Source organism: Octodon degus, unplaced genomic scaffold (assembly GCF_000260255.1).
Source record: "Octodon degus isolate 3935 unplaced genomic scaffold, OctDeg1.0 scaffold00292, whole genome shotgun sequence".
Taxonomy (NCBI): Eukaryota; Metazoa; Chordata; class Mammalia; order Rodentia; family Octodontidae; genus Octodon; species Octodon degus.
The window spans coordinates 664,776-674,729 of record NW_004524868.1 but is presented as its reverse complement, the minus strand read 5'-3'; the positions used below and the strand labels follow the sequence as shown (position 1 = coordinate 674,729).

The 9,954-nt window shown below is 37.9% G+C and overlaps 1 pseudogene; it reads right to left on the bottom strand.

The window, feature by feature from the left end:
- Positions 1-9,954, bottom strand: part of LOC101585321 — a 60,980-nt pseudogene that overhangs the window by 2,800 nt on the left and 48,226 nt on the right.

Here is a 9,954-nt window from a genome sequence, read left to right as displayed (position 1 = left end):
GCTAGAACTCTTACATTTGTTGTCAGTATGGGATGTGAAAAATGTGATCAAAATAACAATGGCTCAATAGAATAAGCTCTTGTTGGCAAGTGCCAGGGCCTGAGTTTGATCCCCAGTTCCACAAAAATAAATAAATAAATAAATCTTATCATTAAAAAAATAACAATGTACCTATAAATTATACAGGGCTATCTACATATAATGAATAGTGAACACCCATGGCGATCAGAAGATTTGGGATAGGTAAAATAAAACTAAATCTTGGAATAGCAGAGAAATTAACATTCTTTAATTACAGAAAGCTAACTAAATTTTTAAGTTAAATGAAAAAATAATAATTGTTTGATCCAAACTTTAGTTTTCCATTACAGTAAAATTAGAGAACTGAAGCATTGCTGTATTCTCACCTTCACGAGAACACCCATAACTATTTTCCTCTTCTAGGAAAATATTCATCTCACCCATCCCAGATGTAGAAGAAATTTCAGGAGCAGGTAACTCTTCAACATCATCATAACTATTTCCTGAGGTATGTACATGTTTACCTACAAGGTTTGGAAGCAGACAAGGATGAAGTAGAAAAGCAAATATTTGTTGGACTACTTGCTTTATTATGTCTCTACAGATGTAGAAATTCTAATGGAAGAAATGTAAGTAATATTCTAAAGCTGCTGTAAAGATATACGCATGCTTTCATTTACTTTGAGAACATAAATTTGCAGAATATTCTAAAATATTAGGAGGCATCTCATATTATACAACAAAAAATATTAGATTGTGAGATTTGGGTACTAACTTTAAGACATATGCAACATAGATGAAAGTCATGATAGGTATGAGTCAATAACTCAAGGATTCACTCTGTGCTAAGAAAAGCCAGGGTTATATGCATACTACGAGGAGTGAGGGACATGAAATTGAAATTAGCAAGAAAGGCTTGGCTTTTTTGCTCACAGGTATGAGGTCCTCCAAATTGAACTCCATAAGGTGTGGATTTCAGTCCCCCTAATTTCCTGTTGACTGTCAGATCCCATTTCCACAGAACCCTCAAGGATCTGCTTCATGTTAAATGTTGATGATCTTTACCACTTGGAGAAAGTCCAAGATGAACATTTTGTCTTAAGTCCTATGAGGAGAAAATCTCTGTGCAACTGGTTAGAATATTCACAATCTTCTCAGTGTATCCCATAGATTATCAAATCAAGCTATTGATAACTATGATCTGATTAAGTGCTTATTCATATAAATCAAAGAATGATTCATTTATCATTCTACCTTGAAGTCAAAACCATATTTTCCACTGTTCTTTCTCACCATGAGTCTTTATAAATAATCGATCTCAGATGTTATTTTAAAAGTTATGGTCTTTGAATTTATACTGTTACATTTGTTGTATTCTGTAACAAGATAGAAGTATCTTGGATACTAAAAGAATTTGATATTTCACTTAATTAAGTCATAGAGTGGTTGGAGTGAACCAATTCCTTTAAATTGGAGGAAAAATGCTAATTATTCTAATCATAGAAAATATTCTGCGGATTTTATTCATTTTCTTCATAAATTTATCCTTTGAAAAATCTCTCTGTCTTACCTGAGAGAGATTCCTTGTCTCTACTATCCTCCTCACGGTCCCCCGTCTCATAGGGTAACTTGTTTTCAGGCTTATCTAAAATGTTTTCTGCAAGGAAGTAAAACATCATCTACACATATACTCATGGAGCCAGAGGTCATGGTTCAAAAGAATTCTTGAAATTTCATATTTCCAAAAGAAGATTTGAAGTTCCTGCTTTACAAGGAAGATTGCACTATGCTGAGCTTAATTTCTCTAAATCTCCAGATTCCCATGTATGAAAAATTTGTTCCATAGCTTGGTTTGATGGAATGCGGAGAAATCGGACCTGTAGGGAAATGTTAGGTTCTTGCAGGCACTAGGGGTGGCATATAAATAGTGGACGTTATCAAACCCACCTGGTCTGTCCAACAGAATCTCCTCCTTTTCTATCTCCTGGTACAAGGCTTCCTCACTAGCATCTTTAACAGTGGATGAGGCTGGAGAAAGAAGTGTGAATTCAGAGACTCTTCTGCAAGCTTTTTAATTATCAATAAAAAAGCCTTCTGTGTTTCTCAGTGCTCTTCATGGCAGAGACCCTCTCTGCCACCAGTGTGACTTACTTTATTATTGTGCTCTCCTGGGACCGAACTAGTTTTCCCCACTATGCCTCATCTTACACCCATCTCAAATGACATCCTGCTTACAGGACACCATCATATGCAGACTATTCCCTTCATTCCAGTATCAAGGGATCAAGTCTTTCCATTAATAAGTGGGGTTTATTAATAGATTGAGGGTAAAAACTGAAACATGTGAACTCTTTAGAAAACCAAAACTTGCTCAAGATGCTCGACTTATTTTCTTTTCTTTCATTTTTATCTTCTTTCTTTCTTTCTTTTTGTATTTAGGTCAGGGTATACAGCGGGTATAGGGTCTCACTGCGGAGACTGGACTCTTAGTGATCCTCCTGCTTACAGCCTCCCAAGTGCTGGGATTATAGGCGTGTGCCGACACATGCAGTCTCAGAGCACTCCAGGGGCAGGGCCAGCACAGCAAGCCCAGGATCAAACTCCCAGTCCCAGCATCTGTATAAACAGGCACTTTAATCCACTAAGCTGTTTGGCTGGCCCTCTACTTATTTTCCAAGTCATCAATAATGCACAACCCCACCTTTCCGTTGAATTATCCATCTACACCAGTGAATCCCCAGGATGATGAGGACCAGGAAGATAAGGACTCCCAGAACAATGCAGAGGATCTCAGGTAAGGAGAAGTGGTTATACACAGGATCTGAAACTGAACTGGTGCCTAGGAGGAAAAATGTCCTTCAGTCTACAGAAAGACTCATACATTCCAGAAACCCACAATGTGCCAGTCTTGCCCTAAAATTGAAGAGTATAAAGTCTGTTTCAGATAAAATGAATCTCACTGAACTGTAACACATAAACAACCCAGATGACAACCTGAGATTATCCAACTCTCTTATGAACCTAGCACTAAGGGATTACTGTATAGTGAATCCCAATAATCCCTGAGGATTCTCTGACTGGTACAAACTTCTAAATCTGTATGGCTCTTTCTAACACATAAATATCAGATTTACTGCAATTTTTTCTGAAGTACTTAGAGTCTATAAGTTCTTAAAAATCTGATATTCTACTCATTGCATGGCCTATAAAAAATCACTTACTTGTATGTGTTGGGGAAACTGTTATCCTTTCAGCTAGAAGGAAGAGAAAGAAAATGGGTTCAGTATACTGTGTTGGTTGAACATTTGTTGGCTACTACCGATACAAATGTTTCTTTCCCCAATTCCAGAAGCTCAAAGCGCAACATTTCTAGAGACACGTCTAAGCACAGTACATTGTCTAGAAAACTCTTGGACCCACACACTCCTGAAGGCCCAGCCCATGGCTCTGGCACTCCCACTCACCTGAGCACCTTGCACCTGCATCCTCTTCATGTTTACAGTCACTTTGTCCCCAGGGTGCCCTAGCACAGGCCCACAGGGAGGACTCCTGGCCCCTGCATTCCACATCATCCAGCCAGATGCTTCCATTTCCAGGGCCAAATGCAGCCTTTCCCAGGGCGTCCAATGCAGGGCCACAGCCCAGCTGCTGGCACACCACCTCTGCCTCTGCCAGGCTTCAGGAGTCATCACACACTGTTCCCCAGGAGCCGTTGTGCCACACCTCCACATGCCCTGAACACTTGCTGTCTCCACTTCTGAGCCGAAGTTTGTCTTTATCTGCAAAGATAACATCTCTTACTGCCCTGGAGGATGGAAGGAGCCCCTGAGAGTCATGGAGAAGAAAGGGAAGCTGAGGTACCTGTGCAGTGGGCGGAGTTTGGACAACTCTTTGGTCTTTGTCCTGCAGGAGAAGACATAGAAAACTCTGGATCAGAGCATACAAGATCTGGTTCTGAACTAAGATAAGGCTCTAAGGTCTTGATGTCAGGTCAAATGGGAAGAGAGAAAACATGCTTTAGAATTAGTTTCACAGGCTGTGATTGACATATCCATCACTGGATCACAGCCTTGACCAGCTGGGATTATTGCATTTGTTTACTTGAACATAAATCTCTACTCTCTAATTTCACACAGTAGACATAAATTGGAACCAGACATTAAAAAACTTAAGTTTTTGAACAAAGGCACCACTCACCATGTTGACAAAGCTCATATTTTCAGCCCCTGAAGACAAGGTAATACTGCAGCTGTGGGGCCACTAAATCTTATTCAAATAATTCAAGAGACAGTCTGTCAATATTAAAGATCAAAAATATTAGTTTGATCTTAGTTATCAAAATATTCTGCAGTAATTCTCAAAGCCCTGCTCATTTTCACAGGCTTTTGTTTCAGTTGTGTGTTCCACTTCCTGCACCCTCAAAACTATAGAAACCCATTAAATATGGATTATCAACAAGATTCTTTGACTTAGCTCCTAGAAAGTATTATAACCTTCCTGCACTCCCCACAAAATCATATTACTTATCTTCTTTTAATTCTTCATCATAACTTCCTTTAGGAGATTGGGGACTAAGCAAAGAATCCAATAACCATTACTGAAGCACTGACCTAAATCCTACAGTGTGGCTTTAATGCCTGAGTGAATAAGTTCTACTCAGAATAAAATATGGAAAAGAATAGGTCATCTGAGGACCAGATGCTCTAAAGCTTCTTAAAGTCTAACTCAGGGCTCATATATGAATTAAAAGTTCATCAGGTAATTTAGATATAGATAACTGAAAATAAAAGGCAGAAGGCTGGCCAAATAGCTCAGAGGATTAAAGCTCAGAGCCAAAAGTTCCAGCCTTAGATAGAGAGAAAACAGAAATATACAAAAAAGAGGCTTCAGTCCCCAGCATTTAAAAGAAAATTCAACTCCCCAGATAACAGAATATTTACGAAGCAGTCAGTCTACACTGCCAGATATGTTTTGGGAGGGACCAGTTAGATATAAAGATTTTTAAAACATACAAACAAGCAAAAAAACAAGCAAACCACAAATACACTTTGACATCTACAGATTCTTATAGGGGATGCTGTGCAACAAAAGTTTTTTAAAAAGAGTTCTGCTCCTCCTATTACCTTTCACAGACACCTAGGTAGACAAGAGAGCCAGGCAGGTCAGTGGGCTCCAGATAGCAGTGTGCTATCTCGACTCCTAGAGCTCCACAAACTACAAAGCCTAGAGCCAGGCTAGATCAGGAGAGCTGGATTCAGCCTAAAGTAGATTTCACATATTTAGGTTTTTTTGTGCTTTCTTTTGTCATTTGTTTCTAGTTTCATTGCATTGTGGTCAGATAAGATGCATGAGATAATTTATGTTTTCTTGCATATACCTATGCATGACCTATGGATTAGTATGTGGTCTATTTTAGAAAATGTCCCATGTGCAGCTGAAAAAAATGTATATTCAGTTGTGGTTGGGTGGAACACTCTGTATATGCCCACCAAGTCCATTTTTTTTCCAAGCTCTGGTTCAGTTCTTCTACTTCTTTGCTAAGTTTTGTCTGGTTGACCTATCTTTTGGGGATAAGGGGTGTTAAGGTCTCCTGTTAAGACTGTGGTGTTGGATATCATATTTTTCATGTCCATTAAGATTTGTCTTATATAGTTGGGTGCGCCCATGTTTGGTGCATAGATATTTATGATTCTTACCTCTTCCTCTTGAATTTTTCCCCTAACCAGTATATAGTAGCCTTCTTTTTTTATTTGATCATTCTTAGTTTGAAGTTGAGAGTATCTGGAAACAGGATTGCTACCCCTGCTTTTTTCTGAGGTGTGGGGTCATATAGTCATATTCTTTAAATATTTTCCATTTTTTAAAATTTCTATCTCCATATTCTGTAGGGACTTAATGTTTAACATATCAATACTTGATGGAAAATACCTGTTCCATGTTATGCCTAAAATGTTTGATATTCAGACAGATAGTGAAGTTAAACCCAACTGCATAAGACGTAGGGTAATAACAAGCTTCTCTTCTGGAGGGTTAACAACCTATATTTGCAAACCAAAATTTAGAGAAATAGAAGGGCTTCAAGGACAGCCAATATATTGACCATAGCCTTTCAAGGTCAATGAAGACTCAGGATATAAGAGAACCTGTACTGTAACATCACGTAACTCAGTGTGTCCTAAATTTTTGGATCAAGGAGATTATGGAGCCACAAAGCAACGTGATCCATGGCATAGAGTGTACCTAAGGAAAGTCACCTGGAGAGAAAACATTCTCTCAGGTTTTCACAGAGAGTAAATTGGTCAAGCAATAGCCTTGACTCATCCACGTGGCTGACACTGACAAAGGATCTGCAAACTACTGTACAGGGTTACAGGATAAATCCTGAGGGTACTTGACTGACTATATCAGATACAAAAGTTACATTTCTTCTTATACAGGCCTTGCTTTATCTTGGTCTTAACCATCCAGCAGAAAGGTATAAAAACAAGATATATAAAGTAAAGCCATATTAATATGCTGAGCTGTGAAAGGCTCAAGTGGATAACTTTTGTGGATAACCCACTACTATTGTGGACTGCTGGACTGTGTTGGATTGTTTTGCTGAATTCATTTACCTATAGTATTTAGATGCCAATGGAATACCCATTTCTGAAAGGACTAAACAAAAGAATGGTATTCAAAAGAAGGACCATTTTGTATCTATATATGCATAATAGTTAGGATCGATATACAGCTACTTTCCCTTAATTCAATGAGAAGAAAGATTTCTAGTAACAGTGTTTGGACAGGATATTCTGTCTGCATCTTGTACTATGGATAACCACTAAGATGATAGCAATGTACAATGTATTAATTATTGAAGCTGTCCTATTAATCAGTCTTGAAACTGTCTTATTGCTATTTGTTTATCAATAAAATAAAATTTAAAAAATAAAGAATATTTCACATCCATACAGGCAGTGGAAAGGACCCTTTCCAATGCCAAGCAAGGGATGGCCACAGCAACCCCTGCTCCATGGCCCTAGGCATCAGACAATAGAATATACAGGGCTGGATCCCACCAGTGCTCCTTGCATTAGGAACTATTACACACCTCCATCTTTATATAGTGCCCTAGCATCCATTCTATCATGGATTCACTCTCTTATATAATCAAATTGCAGAGTTGGAGGTTATCAAGGTTGTGTGGGTGTGGTAACATGTGCTTACAGCTCCTAAAACACAGGAGACAACCACAGACTTTTTCATTAGCAAATGGCAGAAAAATTACCATTATTCAATTGGGCTTTTTGAAATATAAATGAAAATGAAAATCAGCTTTGGTTTTTGATGATCCTGCCTTGTTAGGGATGTGCAAAGGTCTGAGTAGATTTTGAAAAATGTAAAGAAAACTGAATTGGAGGTTGTACACTTCCAGATCCTCACCTCCATCCAAGAAGCTAATATTTGTAATCCCAAAGTTACATTATTGGAATCCCATCAAGTTTATTTCAGTCTACCACTTTAAATGCAACCCACAGTGAAAATAAAGACACTCAATTATACTTTCAATCATGGGGGAGTCCAGGGGCTCTAAGTCCAGCCACAAAAATGGCTTTCTTGAACTGAGTGAGCAACCCAGGTCCTCATTTGGTTTTTATTCAGTGGGGGAGTGGCTTGAGGAGGATTGACTGAGAATTGTGGGAAGTAGGTGATCATTGTGAGCTGAGCTAGGTGGGTGGCCTATATTTACCTAAGGCCAATTGATAAACAGAAGTCCTAGCCAGCTCTGTACATAGAAAATAGGGTCATGCTCAGTCAAAATGGAAATAGTCGCTCTTCTTTCAAGCAGAGCTGCTCCAGTGGTCCCCCACAAGTAGTTACCCAGCTAGTGACCCACTTACAAACTAGAATACTCAGTGTTTTCCCTATTTCTGGCAATTCATGTGTAGTAGAGTTGGTGAAATATAAAAGGCCAGTTTGTTTGAGACAATATATAATGACCATAAAAGATAAAAGGGATTAAACCTCACATTAAAGAGATATTTGATAATAGACCTACAAAAAGTTCTAACTCATCTTTTTCATAATTATCCTGTTGTGATTATTTGACTTGTTTCTTTGGCTTTGTCTTCTCCAGACTCAAAGCTATACGTCTACCTAAGAGAAAAATGTCTGTCATCTATCGAAGGCCTTTAGCTAAAAACCTCTGAAGAATATATCTGACTGTCAGTCAACAACAACGACCCATTTCAGTGTGAAGACAGAGTGGTCTTCGTCCATATTTCCCCTCACAGCAGTTCAGGTTCCCTTTCAGAGGGAGGAATAATGCAGGCAGCTGAGCTAGATAGAAATATTATAGGCAGTCAGACAGGGCCAGGCCCCTGAAGGAGATAGCACAGAAGAGGCCTTACAACTGTGGGAGGGGCGGATGCTCCTGCTGTGAACCAGACCTAAATGCCAAACAAATGCCAAAAGCATAGCACCTGAGATTGACATTCTAAATAGGTATGGATCACCTGGAAAGACCCAAGTGAGTCACTAGTCCAACCCCCAACAGAAAGAAACCCTGTCCCGCGTTCCAACCTCCAACAGGAAAAGACCCTGTCCCATATTCATGCCCGCTTGCTGCATGACTCGCTTCCCTATTAATACTGGATTTAATCAGCTTTACCTGAACAATGGTGCTTGTAATCACATTGGTTGACCATAGTTTTGTCCCATTTCCTGCCCACCTAAGCGAGTTCCCACTCTCTCCACGTTAACCCCACATGGTTTTACACTATAAAGGTCCCTGGAAGACACAGCTTCCCGGGGAACTACCCACTCAGAACCCCCTCCTGTCCCTCTCTTGAACAGGAGCTTCCTTTCTCTCAATAAATATATTCTGCTCAAAAAAAAGAAAACCACAACTTGTCAATATTTTTTTTGGTGGTACCAGGGTTTGAAATCAGGACCTTGAGCTTGCCACACAAGCACTTATTCCACTGAACTACCTTCACAGCCCCCATCAATATTCCTAAGATAAAATAAAACATAAAAAAATAATCATGAGTAAAAATGTTTATTTTTTCAAAATTGTTATTTTAAAATATCTCTTTTATTCAACTTATAGAAACTTTTTAACCAGTCTACTTATAATGTTATAAGTTATAAAAGACTTACAATGTAGTTTGGCCAAATATTTTTTCAGGGCACTCTCATTTTATAAACACATTGGCTTATTGTATATTTGTTTATCTAATATGCAAAAGCTAGTTTATTTGAGCTCAAGAAAACATTCTTTTTTTTCCTTTTTAGATTTTTGACATTTTTCTGTGAATTTAAGTGGACTTATAGAAAATTGTCATCAACATTAAAACATATTTCCACACAACGTGCCAGTGGATCAAAGTGATATTACAATTAATTTACCAAATATAACACATTGTTTTCTGTATACAATAGCTCATCTTTTACTGTACAAAATAAATAGGTTACGTGTTATCTCATACTCATATGACATCAATATTTTGCAAAAATAATGAGAGCTGTTTGTCTTTAAAAATAACTTCTAGACAAAAGTCTCCTTGTTGAATAAGAAATACTCTGCTTGGAAATATTTCTTTAGCCCTCATTCATTCCGAGGACCCCAATAATCTCCAGTCTTATGAGAGTCATGCCAAAAAATGTTGTTAAGTATATTATTTATTGTTAAATATAGTATATATTGTTAAATTATATATTTATTGTGATTTTTTTACATTGGTCATTGTCAAAAGGTTAAATTTTCTAAATTAGAACAATAAAGTTTTACTCAAAAATGCTTTTGATACAAAAATAAGTTAAGAGAAAAAGGTTTCCGTATATTATTGCTAATCTTATGTTGTTCTAAATATATTCATGCTTCTATGTTTACAGGGTTTTTAAAATATAAAACTGAAATTACTGGTAATGATAAACTACTTCTCTGGG